The 20,888-nt window shown below is 37.6% G+C and overlaps 1 protein-coding gene across 1 annotated transcript in view; it reads left to right on the forward strand.

Annotated features, from left to right (window-relative positions):
- PDE3A (phosphodiesterase 3A) overlaps positions 1-20,888 on the forward strand; it is a 320,464-nt gene that overhangs the window by 63,698 nt on the left and 235,878 nt on the right. The gene's annotated exons all lie outside the window — the stretch shown is intronic.

Consider the following 20,888-nt stretch of genomic DNA (forward strand, 5'->3'; position numbering starts at 1 on the left):
TTTTTTTGTACCGGAGTAGAAAAAAACAACTAAAAATAATGTACATTCTAATAACCAAAGTATATTGTCTTACATATGGAAGTCTAGAAGGTCTTAAGGGTAACTCAAGGAGTTTTGGCCCCATTTTTCCAGGAATTCTCTTGATTTTGCCCTCCTCTAAATGAAACAATGTAATTGAAGCACCTCTGAACCCCATATCCAACCATAACAATGAATAGATGAAGAGTGAGGCAGAACTTTCCCAGCAGCCTCCAAAAATCCTCCTTTTATTAACCTGACTTTTTTTGAATTATTCCCTTCAAAGGGCAATGGGATCACTCTACAACCAAACTCTGTAACCAAACTTAGGTAGGACACAGCAGACCTGTGACACTGGCTTACATGGGATAGCAGCAGAATACTCCAGGAAGGGAGAAAAATTATGGACAGCCCACCCTGTCCCTTAGAAAAACTGGAGACTATGTGTTCCTGAAATGAAACAAGACAAGTGTTCACTGCACTCTGAGAATACATTAGGACATAGAAAAAGAAGTTGAGATCTATAGGATACAAAAGTGGCTCACAGGCTTGGAAATTACAGCAATTGGTGGTAATGTATGTTATTATCTTTGGGTTCTGCTTGGGGTCTCAATATCTGAGATGACTTTAAAAATATGAAAATTTTGACAAACATTGACACTACTCTCTCAAGGAAGCTGTTTATTCCAAATTTATTTTGCCTGCAATTTGGTTTTTAATAAATTCAAGACTCAAGTTAACTTTTTATAAATATTGTACATATTTTACTGTCAGAATTTTAAGAACATCTTTTTTTAAAAAAACACGAAATGCAATTTTAGTAAGCTTAAGAAAAGAATGTACTGCTGGAAGGATAGTTTTAACTATACAGACAAAATATGTATCTCCTCTGTCACAATTTTGCCTTCAGATTCATTGTTTGTAGAATGTTTCTTAAGACTTCACAGATACTGTGATTTTTCACAGATGGATTGTGGAGACAGATCATGTGTAGATAAAATTCCTAGATTGTCCCGGTGTTTTCAGTTTAGTAGTCTTCTGCCACTCTAATATTGAGTAAGAATTGCTAGTAGAAAAACTGGGTGATTAATTACTTATTTCCACTCTGAGATCAGACTCAGTGTTTCTGATGCAGGTGGTATTAGGCTCTCACATTGTTAAAATAGTGTGCAACATTGGTATTCTTTTAAAATACGATTAACGTACTTAATCTTCATTGATTTGTAAAATCAAGACTTTAACATTGAAGGTGACATTTTTTCCCCCTGCATTTCAGCTGAATTTCTCTTACAACAGTCTTGACTGCTGCTTGTTCTTGCTCATGACTACTGATTGCATGTGCCCTAAATCTTCACTGGACCAGGATGGGAGCATGCATTTGCAATGCTGGCAACTTAGAATTCATTTCCGTTGAAATTCTATAGGGGCTTTGAATTTGTGTGAGGTATTGTGTGTATAGAAACTACAGAAAAAAACCTCTTGTTATCTTTCTTCATTTAAGGGGAGAGCCAGGTAGACTGTCTGGAATTAAATGTTTTTAGAGAGTATTTGCTAGCTTTTAGTAACTCTTAAACCTAGCAAGGATCAGGACCAGGCAGATGTGAGGAGTATACCTGTTAATAAAAGCATCCCTGATCCCAGTGCTATGAGGGAGTAGAGTCTAGTGGCAGGGACAGGTAAAGCAAATAAATATAAAATCATATGACATCTAAGAAGGGGAAGTACATGGTGCTGAGAAAAAAACTATATTTATTTCATGAAATGCTGACTGAGCTAAGATCTAGGGAGAAATTAGAAATTAAACTCCCACAATATTATGAAGAGTAGACTTGAAAACAGTATGAGCCCTTGGGTTTCCCTTGTTTGAGTCAATATACTATTTGTATAGAGTGAGATTTATTGCATTGGGACCGAATTTTTTCAGATACTAAAGAGTAATTTTTAGTTTGGGAAGAGCAAAATGTCTCCAATTATCTAAAGAATTAAACATTTTAAAGCAACTTTTGATTCATATTAATGTGAAAAAGAATCCACTTAGAAAGAAATGAGGATTCCACATTTAAAGACATTCTAGCATTTATCACATTGTGTATTGTTATAGTACGACTTCAGGTATTCATTTGATTTTAAAATATGTATGGAACACCTGAATGCTAAGCAGTTTTCTGAGTGCTGGAGCACAGCAGCAAACAATGCAGAAATGTCCTGGGGGGCCTTGAACTTGGAGGCACCTCTTATTTCTCACTCTGTCATAGGGAATCCCCACTGCATTCTTTGTTACTGTAGAGTCACTGTGAGATTCTTGATCGTGGAACATTTTCATTCCATTACTAACATCGATTATCTCTGACTAGCATTTGTATTCAGGTTGATTAAAAATATCCTTCTGCTGTTGAATGAAATCTTAGAATCTTAATTCTTGTATGTCATCCAACAGAATTTAGGCTTGTCTTCCAGATTTAAAAAATTCATCTAAGGTGCAGTTTGTACTGAAATAGTGAACCTGGAACAACCTCATATGCTATTGATATTTCTTTTTTTCCTGGTTAAACAACTGCTGGAACAATAGTGTAACGATATCAAAGAAAATTTGTCTGGGAGGTAGGAAGATTGGTGACAGGAAAGGTACTATTATTATGGTCAGGCTCTAGATTTGGGAATCACAAGATTTGAATATGGTTCCTGGATCTAATTCCTGCTAGTAAGGAGGCCATGAGTAAGTTGCTTACCTTGGCCAATCTATTTTCTCCTTTTCTAAAATGGTAATTCCCTTTGCTCTGCTTAACTCACAGCTCTTGTAAGGATCACATGAGAAATGCTCAGATGCTTTTATACTATAATACAGGCACGAAGCTAGGGATGGTTAAATTTTAGACTGCAAGTGTGGACTAACAAGTCTTAGTACAATATAGTGTCAGAGCTGGAGAAACAATTTAAATAAGGGAAACTGGACTTCATTCTCCCCAATCCACCCCACCACGACCCCATTTTTTTTTTCATATTTCTTGTATTGCATTAGATAGGCAAGATTGAGATTTTTGGTGTGGGAGGGATTTTTCTGGTGTCCCTCAAATTAAATTACATCAATAAAGATAGAATTGATCCTTCTTACTCAAACTAAGATTTGTCTACAAAATCTGAATTATCTGGGAGTTACTAGAAATGGAGGGTCTTAGGTTCCACTCCAGATGACTGGATCAAAATCTGCATTTTGACAAAATCCTCACATTTACTGCATGCAAATTTTCCTAAGCAGAGAAGTTGACAGATTTCTAAAACTATCCAGATCATTCCGGAAGACTCTATAGGACGTTACAGCTTCAATGACAGCAGCTGCTAGATGTTTTAGCATCACCTGGGAGAATGGGGGATTTGGTGGCAGACAGGGGCTATACTTAAAAAAAAAAACCATGCTGCTTTCTGTTCCCAAAGAACCATTTTCAGGGTGAAAGGTTCATATTCCATTATCAGTCCCCTGAGCCCACCAGTGTTCAAAAATGTTTTTTTCCCAAGACTTTTATGGCACTTAAGTCAGACTGCTCATATTGGAATAACAGACCAAAAATGAATGACAGTTATAGTGTCTGGGATTAGGGAGAAAAATATTTAGTGAGAGGAACTGGGAGTTTATCAGGAGATATGTATGATTTCATTGCCAGGATTCTGGTTTCTAGTCACCTTTGATCTCTGAGGGAAATGAATAAGAGCAGCCTTGCTCTGCATGTTCACAGTTCCAGGAAATGTACATTCTCATGAGATCAGGTGGTTTTATAAAATATATTCTTTTTCTCTTGTAGAGGGGAATTGAGAGCAGGAGAGGCTTAAATCCTCAATAAAGATCATGTGCATATTTGAAAATTGGAAATAGTTCTTTAGACACCCAAACCTTTTCCATGTAATTGCAAATTAGCCCTCACTTCCAGTCATGGCAAGGTTTAGGATTAAATGATACTGAACTAGCGTTCCCTCAGAACAGTGCTTTTCTTTGCAGGATGATAAAGCTAATTTTTAATCATACCTCCTCTACAGTTTTAATAATTATGACCTTTCTTCTTTTTCCCTCTTTTCTTTTCCCCTCCTTCCTGGAGTTCTGGGTAAAATTTAAGATTGTGTGTGTGTGTGTGTGTGTGTGTGTGTGTGTGTGCACGCATGCTCGATGCTATCTGATTCCTTTGAATATTGACTACACATCTGGACTGTGCTACTAAAAAAAAAGTTGAGAGTGTTGAATGATGTGAGCTAAATCAACTTTGAGACTAGAGACAAGTAGATGGCTCATGACAAAAATTTCAGGCCTTATTTTTTGATTTTTGCTATAAATTAGTTAAAAATTTGTTATGGCCAGCACTTGAAATCCAGTGTTGCATCAGACTCAGCCTTCATTCAGTTATTTAACATATATTGATCATATCCCTACTATGTGCTACTAGTATTACGGGTTAGGCCATTCTTGCATACCTGAGGCTGGGTCAATGATAAAGAAAAGAGGCTTCATTGGCTCACTGGTGCTGGCCTCTGCTCGGCTTCTAGGGAGGCCTCTGGGAGCTTTTACTCATGGTAGAAAGGAAGCAGGAGCAAGTGTGTCACATGGCGAGAAAGGGAGCAAAACAAAGACGGGGAGCTGCCACACACTTAAACAACTAGATTTTGGGAGAACAAACTCACTAATACGAGAACAGCACCAAGCCATTCATGAGAAACCTGCCCCCATGATCTCATCACCTCTAATCAGGCTCCAGCTCCACCATTGGGAATTACAATTCAACATGAGATTTAGAGGAGTAATATATCCAAACTTTATCAAGACCTATAATGGGAATAGACTTGTACTCACACAGCTTACACTTTATTCTAGCAGATGTGCCTTTGAGTGCATAGCTTGAAAGGTTGAAATGAACTAAATTGAGGGTTGTTTATATTGAATAAAGCTATTCTCCCCTAATTTTATCTAAACCTCTTTTTATGTAAAGAAAAAGGATTTTTTTCCCCGTATAAGATTACCAGTCAAAGCAGGAAATCATTTTGTTACAATTGTCTTACAAAGCAGCCCTGTGCAAGGCTATTGCTAATGTTAAGACTTTTCTTGGGATCTCCTGTAGCTGAGTCTCTCTAGAGAAGTCTTCTTTTTCTTGGATGTAGAGTGTTGCTAAAAAGAATTAGTCCTGTTTTCTCCAGAGTGCTCTAAGTTATAGCTATTTATCTTTTAAGGAAGCTCCTAAGTGTCCACAGGTGTTCGGCCCCCTAAAGTTTCAATTTATCTTCAGCACAGCCAGCTTCTCAGTGTTTACTATAAGGCTTTAACCACATAGTAATTCCTCCCTTAAATAAATGTGCTGTATATAATGTTAAGGCGGAGTTGTCATGGCTGTTATGCTGTGTCTTAAGCCAAATACATTTCTCAGCTTTCCAAGGTTATGTGAATACACAGAAATAATTATTTTCAGATGTTGACATTGCACTTAGTGATTTAGTAATATGAGAAAATATGGTTCAAAAGTTATTCATCTAAAAAGCAATGCAAAATATAGTAGAGACAAATATGGTATACATTCAGGCACATACTGTAAAGTGGAAATGTTGGAGTGATTTAGCTTTCTGTCATAGTATCTTTATAACACAGGATATAGACTGTGCCATGATGTGAGTTAGCATGTTTCCTCTGATGCAACTGAAGTCCAGATATGTGCTTTGCATCTAGTCCAATAATGACTTCCAGTCACTGAGCCAAACTCATGACTCTTGGATTCTCTTGTCACTTAATATGTTGTCTCTTTTTTTTTTTTTCAAGATGGAGTCTTGCTTTTTCTCCCAGGCTGGAGTGCAGTGGTGCGATATTGGCTCACTGGAACCTCCGCTTCCCAGGTTCAAGCGATTCTCCTGCCTCAGCCTTCTTTGTAGCTTTAACTATAGGAATGTGCCACCACATCTGGCTAATTTTTTTTTGTATTTTTAGTAAAGACGGGCTTTCACCATATTGGCCAGGCTGGTCTTGAACTCCTGACCTCAAGTGATATGCCTGCCTCAGCCTTTCAAAGTGCTGGGATTACAGGTGTGAGTCACCACACCTGACCAATATGTTCCATCCTTAAGTCAGTTTTGAATGTTAAAAAAAGTGAAATCTTTACAGTTTCAAAATATAATTTTTCTATAATGATCCAAAAAATAACAATAGGACTTTGAAAGCCCGTAGCTTTGCAAGAAAAGGGATAAAAGCAGCAAGGTTTACTCTTTGAAGAGATTAAGAGACTCAGTTGGAAAAATACTCTAAATTTATTTTTTCATAACATGGACTTATGACATTCAGTATGAATTTTGTCTGTTTATATCCATATATCTTGTAGTCAAAATAGAAAAGAAAAACCTGAATGTTTATTATACTCATTGATTCTTTATATTCACGAAACAGGAAATTATCATTATTTCTTAATAGTCTTTATATTTCTACAGTAGAATTTGAGGAAAATGAAATAAACTCCGTTCGATATACGACCTATTGTGCTTAAAAATATTCAGATCACTGATTATTGCTGATTGCTTATCTTATAAGGCACAATGTTTTGATTTTACTGTATTGTTCATGATGCGAGCAAAATGGGTCTCTGCTAAGTTTTGACTTTCAAATGCATATTTCTGTCTTTACCTTGTAGCCTTGCAATACGTAATTCAAAATGTTTGCAGAGTACCAGTTTATCATATTGTTTAACTGTCTGCTTCTTATTATAACTTTAAAAAGAAAATGGGACACCCTCCTCTCGCCCCACCCTAGAGACAGATTTTCCATGACAGAATAGTTTTAAACATCAGGATGTTGCATAAGTCAGTCTGGAAAAAATAGGAACAGACAGCTAGCACTACTTAGTAGAGCTTTGCTTTTGTGACAACATTTTTGGTTAAATAATCTACATAAATGATAATTTCCCTACATATTTTGATATCAATAGCTAAGTTGATATCAACTTTCAAAATCCATAATTTTTCTGTGTACATTTTTTCTGATTGTTTTTAGTTGGGTCTATATAAAAAAAGAGAAAAACTTAAAAGTTATTGTATGGTGTAAGATCCAAAGAAATCTAAGCTCTGAGTCTAATGAGTGTGAGACAAACTTGTGCAAGGGACGTTCAAAGAGTTAACATTGTGGTGAGGTATGAAAAGTTAAAGTGATAGTGTATAGAATAATGCCCTGCTCCAGGTTTTACAAGGAGTAGTTAGGATTTAATTTTTGGCCTCCAAAAGACTTAAATTTTAAAGTAGTTAATTGGTGGCAGGGCTCCATGGGTTGGTTGGGAGTGAGTGTAGTGAAAAGTTCATGAAATAGATATTAATGTTCAAAGTCTATTTCAGAAAAGTTGAAATCAGAGTATTAAGCAAAATTATTCTCCAAGACCCTTTTACTTTTATTTGCTCTCTTAACCCCAAAGGACTGGGATAGAGGTATCTTTTTCAGGTTACAATGATCAAACTACAGGGGCCTCGTGCAAATCTATTAATATTTATTTTCCAGTACAAATCTATTTCTCAATAAGTCACATCACTTACATAACACTTCTGTTTACTACAGCCTGGACAAAGGGTATCAAGGAACAGGAGGTTTACTTGGTGGTGGAGTCTGGGGAAAAATAAAACTATTTGTTAAAAGCCAGTTGTTTACAAGGATCCTTATCTTCTTTGTGATATCTTTATGCCTGTGGAATGAAGAATGTGATCTAACTCACTATGGAAGATTAGCTTTCTTCCCTTTCTGCTCCTGGAGCTAGAGGTTTGCCATCAGAAATGGATATATTCTTTTGGGATTTCTTATCAACATGCTATGCCATTTTAGAATGACTTAACCTATCTCACATTTTATTATTTATAGGGAAAAGGAGGGATAAAACTACCCATTTTGTAAAATTGTTTCTGACACATGAATGAAAACATGTATTATACTAATAAATTATAATGAAATTATGTGCTAGGATTGGATCTAATTCCTTGAATTGTTCAACAGTGAACCTCAGTAAATTCAAGGCACTTCAACAAAGTACAGTTGGGAATATACGTGGATATGTAAGAAGTGATACTGGTTAAAGGAAAATAGTACGTAATTGAGAAAAATAAATTCTGCAAATAATATGTAATTAAGTACCATGAAGCAATTAGAAGCTGTGTTATAGTTCAGACTTAAAAGAGATTATTTACTGAGGCAAAGGGAGCATTCATGGAGTAGAGTAGTCATTGAGTAGGATCCTTCATGGAGTAGAGCAGTCATTGAGTAGGATCCTTCATGGAGTAGAGCAGTCATTGAGTAGGATCCTTCATGGAGTAGAGCAGTCATTGAGTAGGATCCTTCATGGAGTAGAGCAGTCATTGAGTAGGATCCTTCATGGAGTAGAGCAGTCATTGAGTAGGATCCTTCATGGAGTAGAGCAGTCATTGAGTAGGATCCTTCATGGAGTAGAGCAGTCATTGAGTAGGATCCTTCATGGAGTTGAGCAGTCATTGAGTAGGATCCTTCATGGAGTAGAGCAGTCATTGAGTAGGATCCTTCATGGAGTAGAGCAGTCATTGAGTAGGATCCTTCATGGAGTAGAGTAGTCATTGAGTAGGATCCTTCTTGGAGTAGAGTAGTCATTGAGTAGGATCCTTCATGGAGTAGGTAGTCATTGAGTGGGATCCTGAAGGGTGAGTGGAATTTGAAAAGGGAGAGACCTAGGAAAGACATAGTCATAGGCAACGTCATTAGTAGCATAAGAGTGAAAAAATACGGTATCAAAGAAGAATAGTGCAACTATGTCATGGGCCATAAAATGCATTAGATCGACAAGTTAATTCTCACTAAAAGCCAGGTACTTTGCTAAAACAAGCATTTGACATAAATTATTTAACTTTCATGTGAACCTAAGAAGTAGAAATGTATGGATAAAGAATTTAAGACATGATACAACTAATATGTGGCAGGAGATGAACTTGAAACCAGGGACTGGGGTCCTGACCACTAATCTCTGTTCCCCGATGTTGGTATTTGGTACTACGAGGAAGGATGGATATTTCATTCTGTAAGCTGTGGTCACTCATAGGATATTTTTGAGCAGAGTGAATTATGTGTTCCTCCCAATTACTGTCTCATCTCACCCATCCCTCTCTTCAACCCTGCTTTTAAACTACCAAGACACACCATTTGGAATTATAGATCTGATCATATAGTGCATGTGCTTATGATCCTTTAGGGCTCCCAGGGTCCACAGCATGCATTTCTTGTTTCTCCCCGTGGTGTACAAGGCCCTGCCAATCTGTATAGCTTCATTTGGAGCTACTTTCCTTTCTCTGAAATCTCCTTGTCATCTTCCTCTGCTTTTCCTTAGGTTAGCGCCTCCTCCTGGATGACCCTTTTGCATTTCTGGATCCATCTATTTGCTCTGCTTTTCTCATTTATTGTGAAATATTGAAATGCTTATTAACCCTCTTTCATAAAAATTTGAAAATGTGTTTTCAGACGTGCAGTTCTACACCAAAAGGGAATTTAATCATTGGCACTACCTATTCCATATTAAAATGGCTTTTAAAGTTAACTAATGTAATTTTTCCCCAAATTTCCAGTGCATAATCCAAAATCATGACCTGTTATGTATACTAGTTAGGATAGGCTAAGTTATCTTGCAGTAACAACAGCCACAAATATTGTAATGGCTTACAACAAAAAAGATTTCCCTCATGTTTGTGTAGATTAAAAGGAAGATTCTGCTTGTCATAGTTACCCCTGAAGGAAGCTCCACTTGACATATGCTTTCACAATCACATGGGAGAGGGAGAGGACATGGTAATCACACACTGGTTCTTAGCACTTCTGCCTGGTAGCGATGCATACCACTTGTGCATGCATACACTTCACTGACCTCCCATAGCCTCATCAAATGTCAAGACAGGGAAGCACAGTTCTACCACGTGGCTGAAAGTGGGAGACACATGGAAACAGTTAACGGCACTGCAATGTGTTAAAGATTTGAAATTGTAAGACAATTCTTTTGAAATTTATGTTCACTAGTAGTTTGTAAAAGTGTCAAGTTAAATGTAGCAGTTTGGAAGTTAAAACTAAAAAAATCCTAAACGTGTGATCGTATCTTTCAAAATCATTATCTCAATTGAAAACACTGAATATTGAAGCATATGCTTAAACTTAACACAATAAATGAAAGCATTTCATGGCTGTGGCACAAAAATGTGTTACAACTATATCGTCCATCTACTGATAGTATTGAAGAACAAGGCAGTGTCACAGAAAATAGGGTGCATTATTCCTAGAAATATATCACGCTTAGAGGGATCCTTTTTTTTAGGGAGGTCATGATCATCTTTCATAAATCATTTATCAATCAATGGTAATTAGCAGAGTTTGAGTGAGTCAAAATTCCATAATGAAGTGCTCCTGAATAGGTGTAAAATATATAAATATATATATAAATGCATGTATACAAATGTAAATATATAAATGTATATATTTAGTATGTATTTACCTTTAGTTTAATTTGTCAGCACTAACTGCTGGTTTTTATTTCTTTTTGCAAGAAGTTAAATAGAAATTGATTTGAGGGAGATTTAACCTAAATGTAAGTGAGAGGAAATCTTACTCTGTTCTATCTATGGATGTTGATAGACTGTACCACTATATTCCTAACTTCTAACTAGGATATAGGAGCTTGACTATCTGCATAGCTATGTAAGGGGATGTGGGTGACAGGAGGAATTACGAATGTCCTTATTTAACAATTCATTCTGACATAAGCTATTTAGGTGATACCTCATTATTTTTTAGAATGAATGATGACTGTCACTGTGATTGAGGATATGTCTATTAAAGTAGGAAATCTAAAAGAAATATCTATTTCCTTCAAAAACTTTGACTAGTCACTCTTTTGACTAGCTATTTTTTAAAATTGCACGAGACTATCTCTTTTCATTTGCTGTGTGTACATTAAATATCTATGTGTAGATCCTTTTGCTTTCTTTTGCCCCACAGTAATTATGTTGAATATTATAAACAGGGGTTTTAGCATAAGTTAAGGATGAAATATCAAAATCATAAAAACCCTAATTCCATGAAAATGAAATTTCTTTTTTGAAAAGAGAAATAGGTATTAATTATTCCACTTATTTTCATTTAGCAAATTTTCTTATGGAACACCGTTGCTCTGCCTCTCAGAAAATTTGCCAAATTGTTTAAAACTCCCTCTGAATGTTTGTACTTCAATAACCTATTGAAAGCACAACGATTTTGTTTGTGCTAGGTTTATCTCCGTTTAAAGGCAGACTCCTTCTCTGAGCTCCCCTGTGGCAATATGAGAGAAGGAAAAGAAGGAGGGAAGACCTTGCAGGACTGGTTTATGTAGCAGAAAGTTAAGAGAAAAGAGAGCTCAGCAATTATTGAGCACATGAATATCAATTTTCTATTCATAGTAGTGTGGCCCATGTAGAGGAGTCTTCAAAGATAATACAGCATGTCATTCCTTTCCCCTCCACTGTATGATCAAACAGCCAATATTTATCAAGTACCTGTGAGTCTAACTTACAGAGTACCTATATCTGAGTTTTCTTTCCTGCTTTCTCTATCCCTGTTCTCCAGCTCCTGACCCGTCCATCATGAGTATCAGTTTTCCATGTGCAAATACACATAAACAACAAAGAGCAATACCTCTAAAACCCACAAACCCATTCAAAAACCAAAACCAAACCAAATAAAACAAATTGGTTGTATTAATTTGTATCATCCATTTACATTTTGAGAAGCATAGTCAATACTGTTTTAATTCTAAATTCATTGACTTGCTCTCAGACTCTATGTTTCCTATATGTAGCAGCTGGGTTAAGAATTAATTGGCTTGACAGCAAATTATTGACATTTACAAGCTCAAAAGTTACCTTGGAAGCTTTTGAAATTAAAGAAGTAAAAGTGTTATTTCTCTCTGATCTGAACAAGCCAAGACTCAGTGTCGGTCCTTTATAGGTCAGGCTGTGGAAGAAGTGCATAGGATGAAATAACGGTGCATGCCTGGTGCATTAAAACTAAATGGGATTTCAGCAGATGAAAGAAAAGGGTGAAGAATCAAGCCTTAAATTGTCTACCTCAGACGTGGTAAGAAGACTTGGACAGTAATAGAAACAGGAGGTATTTGCTGTGAACCTTAAGTGTATTCAAAGTAAATCCGTTTGTGTTCCATTAAGGAATCCTGGCTCTAGGTTTGAACCTATGTGGGATCAGCAGATTTTGCACTGGGAAATACCTAATGTCAGGCCTTAGAAAACTCTCATACTCAGGCCAGCTGTCATCAAACCCATCACCACTGCTAGTAAAATAACTCCAAAAGCAAGTGAAGCTGGCAGTAATTGCACAAATGAACGGGTTGCAAAAAAGCAAAATGGGTACATTTCAGAACATCATCTGTTAGCCTACATGTTATACTGCTTACATTGGAAACAAATGGAAGTCTGAAGGTAAAATCCGGCATTAAATTCTCTAGTGATGCAGGAATAACTGTTAGTAGCTGGGCCTGGGTGCTTTTTCCCTGCTTTGTCCTGGAAGGATTTCACATCTTAAGGGAAATAGACTATACACCTTGAGAAAAAAATTTTTTTTTCTATCATATTGTACAAATGTATGTAAATCTTCTTTTCCCTGTTTTTGGAATTAGTAGCACAAGTAACTGTAAGGCTTTTCCAAATACTTTCTTAACCCTAAAAACTTTCCCTCAGGATTTACAGTATATCCAAATGGCTATCAATTACAGCTAAATGTGAGTCTATATGCACATATGAGATGAAACTATATTAAAATGTGGATGGCAATGTCTTTAATGCAGATTTGGGATGCATTATCCAGTCATGGGAAATATCAGAGAATCAACTTGAAATTCTGTAAAAGTCAACAGAATTTTGGAAAGATCAAGGAACATGGGAATACGGCCTCACCTTTTCTTTTTCACTGACGATGTAAATGCCGCCCTCACTGTGTTGTTTATTGTTTCTTCCAGATGATCTTTGCATACTCAGTCCTTGGAATATACAGCCATTGCGCTGTACTCATTTTTTCCTTCCTGGAGGTATAAATAGACTGATGACGCCCTATGCTCTCTGCAGTCCGTGCATCATTCATACCGTACATCTCCTTTCTAGGTCACAAAGCTTTTAAAAAAATCAGCAGTGGTAGCAGCATGTGAGAAGATGAGCATATGACTGACTCCTTCCTTTCACCTCAAAGCCGTGCCTTTGATAGCATCCAGACAGCAGGGCATAGAAACATGACATTTGGGTGGTTCAAGAATATCAGAGGGAAAAATAGCCATTCTTACCAAATAACTTAAAATAGCATAGTCTGAGCATTTTTCCCTTCACCCTTTCTCCCCCAACATGCCTGATATGAAGCCCTTCCCATCCAAAGCAAAACTAGGAATTTGTGTTTTGTGAGAATTTGAAGAGCCTGCCTCTCTTACTACAACCGCTTTCTTCCTTCCGATTGTATAAGCTCAAGTCATGAGAAAATGTCATCTCTCATTCTGCTTCTCTCTCTAGTAAAATAAAAATGGTCATGCTTCCTGACAGTCATGTATTATTGAGCGCCTACTGAGTGAGGAACCGTGCGTTGAGTGTTTTGAGATGGGGTGAGGGAGGATGCTATTTTTCTGCTTTCCTCTAGCTTTGTTACGTGTTACAGTTTGTGGTGTCTAAGCCAGCACTGCACTAGAAGGCTAATTCTTAGAGGTAATCTCACATTCGAGGAAGGCCGGGAACAAGATTGGTGAGTAGTGGGGACAGTACTCTTGTTGCCACTGGAGTTTGTGTGCTGGATGCCAGGTATACATCATCTTATTCTCTTCTTGATTTGTCGATGCTTTTTAGGGACCATTAATTCTAGCCTACTATGTGCCAGACTCTTCCCTAAGCATTTAGAATTCCAGTTAACAAGAGGTAAATCTGCTGTTCATTAAAAATTTCATTTTGATAGCTAATAATATATTTGGAGGAATAAATGCTGTGAAGAAAAGCAAGCTCAGTGTTATCTGTACGTAGTTATGGGGCATGTATGCTATCTTATATAGGTTGGTCAGGGAAACATGATGAGGCATTTGCTTATTTCTTTGAAAGAAGCAAGGAAATGAGAACCACGTGGATGGCTGAGGAACATGCAGTACAGGCAGAAAAAACAGCAAGCGTAAATCTCACAGGTGAGGGCACATCACATCGGTGGAGCAAGGGCAAGAGTGATATGATAAGAGGTCATGAATGCAGCAGTGAGAAATGCCCTGGCAGCCTGTGCAGGACATACTGAGGGCTGTGGATTTTATTCTGATAAAGACATTGCAGAGGCATGGTATCATTTCACTTGCTCTTCAGAAGAGCCAGTGGAACACAGATTGTAGATGGGCAAAGGAGACAAGTCTCTCTCTTGCAAGCCATCCAGGTGAGAGATAATAGTGGCTTGGAGATGACAGTGGAGGTGGAAGGAAGATGTCCTAAAAGTAGAGCCAGTTGAATTTGCTAATTGTGATACTGTGAAATATGTATTTGGTCTTCATCCGTGTGTCCTGTCATACAGCTCCTAAAACCCTTGATAGGAGTGTCTTTTGCACGCTAATAAGACGACTAGTGGCTGGAGGCCCTTGGTAACTTCTGGATGGGGGCTGGTCACCAGAAAGACCAAGGCATGACCACAGAGTTGGGACTTTCAACCCCATCTCTCAACCTCTCTGGGACTGAAGGTTGAGCTGATTACCAGTGGCTAGTGATGCAATCAGTTATACCTGTAGGATTGAAGTCTCCATATAAATCCTAAATAAAGGACAGTGTTCAGAGAACTGTTGGGTAGCTGAACATGTGGAGGTTCCTAGAAGGCACCCACCCAGGGAGGACATGGGAGCTCTGTACCCCTTCTCCCATACCTCACCCTATGCAGCTCTCCAACTGGCTATTCACTCACATGCTTTGTAATTTTTTTATAGTAAATGGGTAAATATATATGAAATGTTTCTCTGAATTCTGTGAGCTGCTCTAGAAAATTAATCAAACCTAAAGAGGTGGGTTATAGGAGCTCTGATTTATAGCTGATTGTTCGAAGTACGGGTCAGAACCTGGGATTTGGAATTGGCATCTGAATGGGAGGCAGTCATGAGGGATTTAGTCCTTAAGCCGAGGGCTGATGCTATCTCCAGGTGGATAGTGTTAGGATTGAATTGAATTAGAGGATGCTCAGCTGGTGGCTGCGGAAGGATCTGGTGTCAGAAGTGTTGAGTCATGTGCGAGATACCAGGAGAAACACTGGTTTTTCCTACATTCTTTTACATTAATGGATTTGTATTCTGAGAGACTGGAAGGTTGGGTCTGTCATTTACTGAGATGGGAAGTCACAGGGAGGAACCCGTTAGCCATATATTAAAACTTCGTTAGTAATGTTAAGGCTGTCTGTTCTAGGAAACTGATGGCCATTCTTTCAAAGTAGACAGTAAATTCCATCTACACAAAAACAGATACAATTACTGAAGAGAACAATATTGTAAACTACAAAAATTCTGAGGTGGGTATGTTACTTTTGTTAACAGACTTTTCTGAATAAAGTACACCGAAGTAACTTTGAGTTAAGACATTTTAATATTATGCCTCGGTTTTCCCAACCTGAATGGTTTCCTTCTCTTTTCATGAATTTGGATATGAATTCAGGCACTTACCTACATGATTTCTAATATTGATTATACTGATATTTCTCAGATTCACTAAAACATTTTGTTTGTAAAGAGTAATCTGCATTACATTATTTAAGGTTTTTATTAATAAAGTTTTTTTTTGTTTTTTTTTCTGAGATGGAGTCTTGCTGTATTGCCCTGGCTGGTGTCAAACTTCTGGGCTCAAGCAATCCCTACACTCTAGCCTCCTGAGTAGTTGGGATTACCACATTACATTTTGAATGAGGAGTTTACAAATGTCTGTTTTCATGAATTTTTAAAATTATACCTTAAGTTCTGGGATACATGTGCAGAATGTACAGGTTTGTTACATAGGTATATGTAGGGATCCACGAGCCCCACAGATTGGTACGTCAGAACATAGGGAATCCACGAGCCCCACGTTGGGCACCAAAATGTGGGGAGCCAGCCCTACATCACCCATGGGTACCCCAAGTTTGGTGACAAAGGAATGAGAAAAAGACAGATTAAGAGAGACAGGGGGACCAGGGGGCCATCACTTATTACTCTGGAGGAGGCAGTGAAGGCCCTGAACTCTGATCATCCACACTATTTATTGATTATAATCACTTTAATCTACAGTGTAGGAGTGGAGTAATGGTAGGGAGTAGGTTACGTGATGGTGGAGTGAATCGGGGAGCCAGAAGTAAATCAGTGAGCTGGAACTGGTGTGTCATTCTAAGGACTGATAACAGTGGCAGTTTGGGAGTTTCACAAAATAAGAACATGTGGTTATCTTTAGCCTGTTATCTATGTGCAGCTGGTGGAACACAGGCCTTACAAGGAGCCTACAAGTCCGGCTACATCATGGTGCTACAAAGGGGTTTTACGTCTTTGAGCACAATGTTTATGGTGACAGAGCCCAGGTTACCCTGCACTGGAACATGAGGCATGGAGAGGCCTTCCTCCTCAGAGGCCTCCTGCGGCCTTCCACGGTTTGTTGTTCCTGTTTATATGTTACTCATACCAATTTATGTAGGCGCTCTGTAAGTCCTTTCTCCTTTGCTGCTTTTCCCAACAGGTATACATGTGCCATGGTGGTTTCCTGCACCCATCAACCTGTCATCTACGTTAGGTATTTCTCCTAATGCTATCCCTCCCCTATTCCCCCACCCCCTGACAGGCCCTGGTGTGTGATGTTCCCCTCCCTGTGTCCATGTGTTCTTATTGTTCAACTCCTACTTATGAGTGAGAATATGTGGTGTTTGGTTTTCTGTTCCTGTGCTAGTTTGTTGAGAGTGATGGTTTCCAGCTTCATTTATGATGCTGCAAAGAACATGAACTCATTCATTTTTATGGCTGCATAGTATTCCATGGTGTATATGTGCCACATTTTCTTTATCCAGTCTATCTTTGATGGGCATATGGGTTGGTTTCAAGCCTTTGCTATTGTAAATACTGCTGGAATAAATATATGTGTGGATGTGTCTTTACATTAGAATGATTTATAATCCTTTGGGTATATACCCAGTTATGGGATTGCTGGGTCAAATATTTCTGGTTCTAAATCCTTGAGGAATTGCCACACTGTCTTCCACAATGGTTGAACTAATTTACACTCCCACCAACAGTGTAAAAGTGTTCCAATTTTTCCATATCCTCTCCAGCATCTGTTGTTTCCAGAGTTTTTAATGATCACCATTCTAACTGGCATGAGATGGTATCTCAATGTAGTTTTGATTTGCATTTCTCTAATGACCAGTGATGATGGGCTTTTTCTCATATGTCTGTTGACTGCATTAAATGTCTTCTTTTGAGAAATGTCTGTTCATATCCTTTGCCCACTTTTTGATGGGGCTGTTTGTTCTTTTTCTTTTTTTTTTTTTTTTTGTAAATTTGTTTAAGTTACTTGTAGATTGCGGATATTAGCCCTTTGTCAGAGGGATGAATTACAAATTTTTCTCCCATTCTGTAGACTGTCTGTTCACTCTGATGATAGTTTCTTTTGCTGTGCAGAAGCTCTTTAGTTAATTAATTCCCATGTGTCAATTTTGGCTTTTGTTGCCATTGCTTTTGTTGTTTTAGTCATGAAGTCTTTGCCCATGCCTATGTCCTGAATGGTACTGCCTAGGTTTTCTTCTAGGGTTTTTATGGTTTTAGGTCTTACATTTAAGTCTTTAATCCATCTTGAGTGGATTTTTGTATAAGGTGTAAGGAAGGAGTCCAGTTTCAGTTTTCTGCATATGGCTAGTCAGTTTTCCCAACACCACTTATTAAATAGGGAATCCTTTCCCTATTGTTTGCTTTTGTCAGGTCTGTGAAAGATTAGACGGTTGTGGCTCTGTTCTGTTCCATTGGTCTATATATCTGTTTTGGTACCAGTACCATGCTGTTTTGGTTACTGTGTCCTTGTAGTATAGTTTGAAGTCTGGTAGTGTGATGCCTCCTGCTTTGATCTTTTTGCTTAGGAATGTCTTACCTATATGGGCTCCTTTTGGTTCCATATAAAATTTAAGGTAGTTTTTTCTAATTCTGTGAAGAAAGTCAATGGTAGCTTGATGGGGATAGCATTGAATCTATAAATTACTTTGGGCAGTATCATCATTTTTACAATATTGATTCTTCCTATCCATGAGCATGGAATGATTTTTCCATTTGTTTGTGTCCTCTCTTATTTCCTCAAACAGTGGTTTGTTGTTCTCCTTGAAGAGGTCTTTCACATTGCTTATTAGTTGTATGCCTAGGTATTTTATTTTCTTTGTAGCAATTGTGAATGGGAGTTCACTCATGATTTTTCTATTATTGGTACATTGGAATGCTTGTGATTTTTGCACAATGATTTTGTATCCTGAGACTTTGCTGAAGTTGCTTATCATCTTAAGGAGATTTTGTACTGAGACAAGGGGGTTTTCTAAATATACAGTCATGTCATCTGCAAACAAAGACAATTTGACTTCATCTCTTCCTATTTGAATATCCTTTATTTCTTTCTCTTGCCTGATTGCCCTTTCAATACCATATTGAATAGGAGTGGTGAGAGAGGGCATCCTTGTCTTGTGCCGGTTTTCAAAGGGAATGCTTCAATATGATATTGGCTGTGGGTTTGTCATAAATAGCTCTTATCATTTTGAGATAAGTTCAATCAATACCTCATTTATTGAGAGTTCTTAGCATGAAGGGGTGTTGAATTTTATCGAAGGCCTTATCTGCATCTATTGAGATAATCATGTGGTTTTTGTCATTGGTTCTGTTTATGTGATGGGTTATGTGATTTGCATATGTTGAACTAGTCTTGCATCCCAGGGATGAAGCTGACTTGATCCTGGTGGATAAACTTTTCAGTGTGCTGCTGCATTTGGTTTGCCAGCGTTTTATTGAGGATTTTTGCATTGACGTTCATCAGGGATATTGGCCTGAATTTTTCTTTCTTTTTGTGTGTGTGTGTGTGTGTCTGTGTCTGTGTGTGTGTGTGTGTGTGTGTCTGCCTGCCAGGTTTTGATATCAGGATGATGCTGGCCTCATAAAATGAGTTAGTAGGGAGTCTCTATTTGTTTGTTGTTTCTATCTGAAAGAATGGTACCAGCTCTTCTTTGTACCTCTGGTAGAATTCGACTGTGAGTCCATCTTGTCCTGGGCTTTTTCTCGTTGGTAGGGTATTAATTACTGCCTCAATTTGAACATGTTTTTGTTCTATTGAGGGATTCGACTTCCTCCTGGTTTAGTCTTGGGATGGTGTATGTGGCCAGGAATTTATCCATTTCTTCTAGATTTTTTAGTTTATTTGTGTAGAGGTGTTTATAATATTCTCTGATGATAGTTTGTATTTCTGTAGGAACAGTGGTGATATCCCCTTTATCATTTTTTATTGTGTCTATTTGATTCTTCTCTCTTGTCTTCTTTATTAATCTGGCTAGTGATCTATTTTGCTAATCTTTAAAAAAAAAAAACAGCTCCTGGATTCCTTGATTTTTTTTTTCCGAAGGGTTTTTTTTTTGTGTCTCTATCTCCTTCAGTTCTGCTCTGATCTTAGTTATTTCTTGTCTTCTGCTAGCTTTTGAATTTGTTTGCTCTTGCTTCTCTAGTTCTTTAATTGTGATATTAGAGTGTCGATTTTCGATCTTTCCTGCTTTCTCATGTGGGCACTTAGTGCTATAAATTTTCCTCTAAACACTGCTTTATCTGTCTCAGAGATTCTGGTACGTTGTGTCTTTGTTTTCATTAGTTTCAAAGAACTTATTTATTTCTGCCTTAATTTCATTATTTACCCAGTAGTCATTCAGGAGCAGGTTGTTCAGTTTCCATGTAGTTGTGTGGTTTTGAGTGAGTTTCTTAATCTTCAGTTCTAATTTATTTTCACTGTGATCTGAGAGACTGTTATGATTTCCGTTCCTTTGCATTTGCTGAGGGGTGTTTTACTACCAATTATGTGGTAGATTTTACAATAAGTCCGATGTGGTGCTGAGAGGAATGTGTGGTCTGTTGATTTGGGGTGGAGAGTTCTGTAGATATCTACTAGGGCCACTTGGTCCAGAGCTGAGTTTAAGTTCTAAATATGCTTGTTAATTTTCTGTTTTGTTGATCTTTCTAATATTGACAGTGGGATGTTAAATTCTCCTACTATTATTGTGTGGGAGTCTGAGACTGTTTGCAAGTCTCTAAGAACTTGCTTTATGAATCTGGGTGCTCCTGTATTGGGTGCATGTATATTTAGGATAGTTAGCTTTTCTTGTTGCATTGACCCCTTTACCATTATGTAATGCTCTTGTCTTTTTTGATATTTATTGGTTTAAAGTCTGTTTCATCAGAGACTAGGATTGCAACCCCTGCTTTTTTTTTTTTTTTTTTTTTTGGCTTTCATTTGCTTGGCAAATATTCCTCCATCTCTTTATTATGATCCTATGTGTGTCTTTGCATGAAGATGAGTCTCATGAATACAGCACACCAGTGTTTCTTGACTCCTTATCCAATTTGCCAGTTTGTGTTTTTTAATTGGGGCATTTAGCCCATTTCATTTAAGGGTAATATTGTTATATATGAATTTGATTCAGTCATTATTATGCTACTGGTTATTTTGCCCATTATTTGATACAGTTTCTTCATAGTGTCAATGGTCTTTACATGTTGGTATGTTTTTGCAGTGGCTGGTACTGGTTTTTCCTTTCCATATTTAGTGCTTCCTTCAGAAGCTCTTGTAAGGCAGGCCTGGTGGTGACAAAATCCCTTAGC

The sequence above is a fragment of the Aotus nancymaae genome, unplaced genomic scaffold (genome assembly GCF_030222135.1).
Source record: "Aotus nancymaae isolate 86718 unplaced genomic scaffold, 86718_ANA_hifiasm-v0.15.2.pri h1tg000016l, whole genome shotgun sequence".
Classification (NCBI taxonomy): Eukaryota; Metazoa; Chordata; class Mammalia; order Primates; family Aotidae; genus Aotus; species Aotus nancymaae.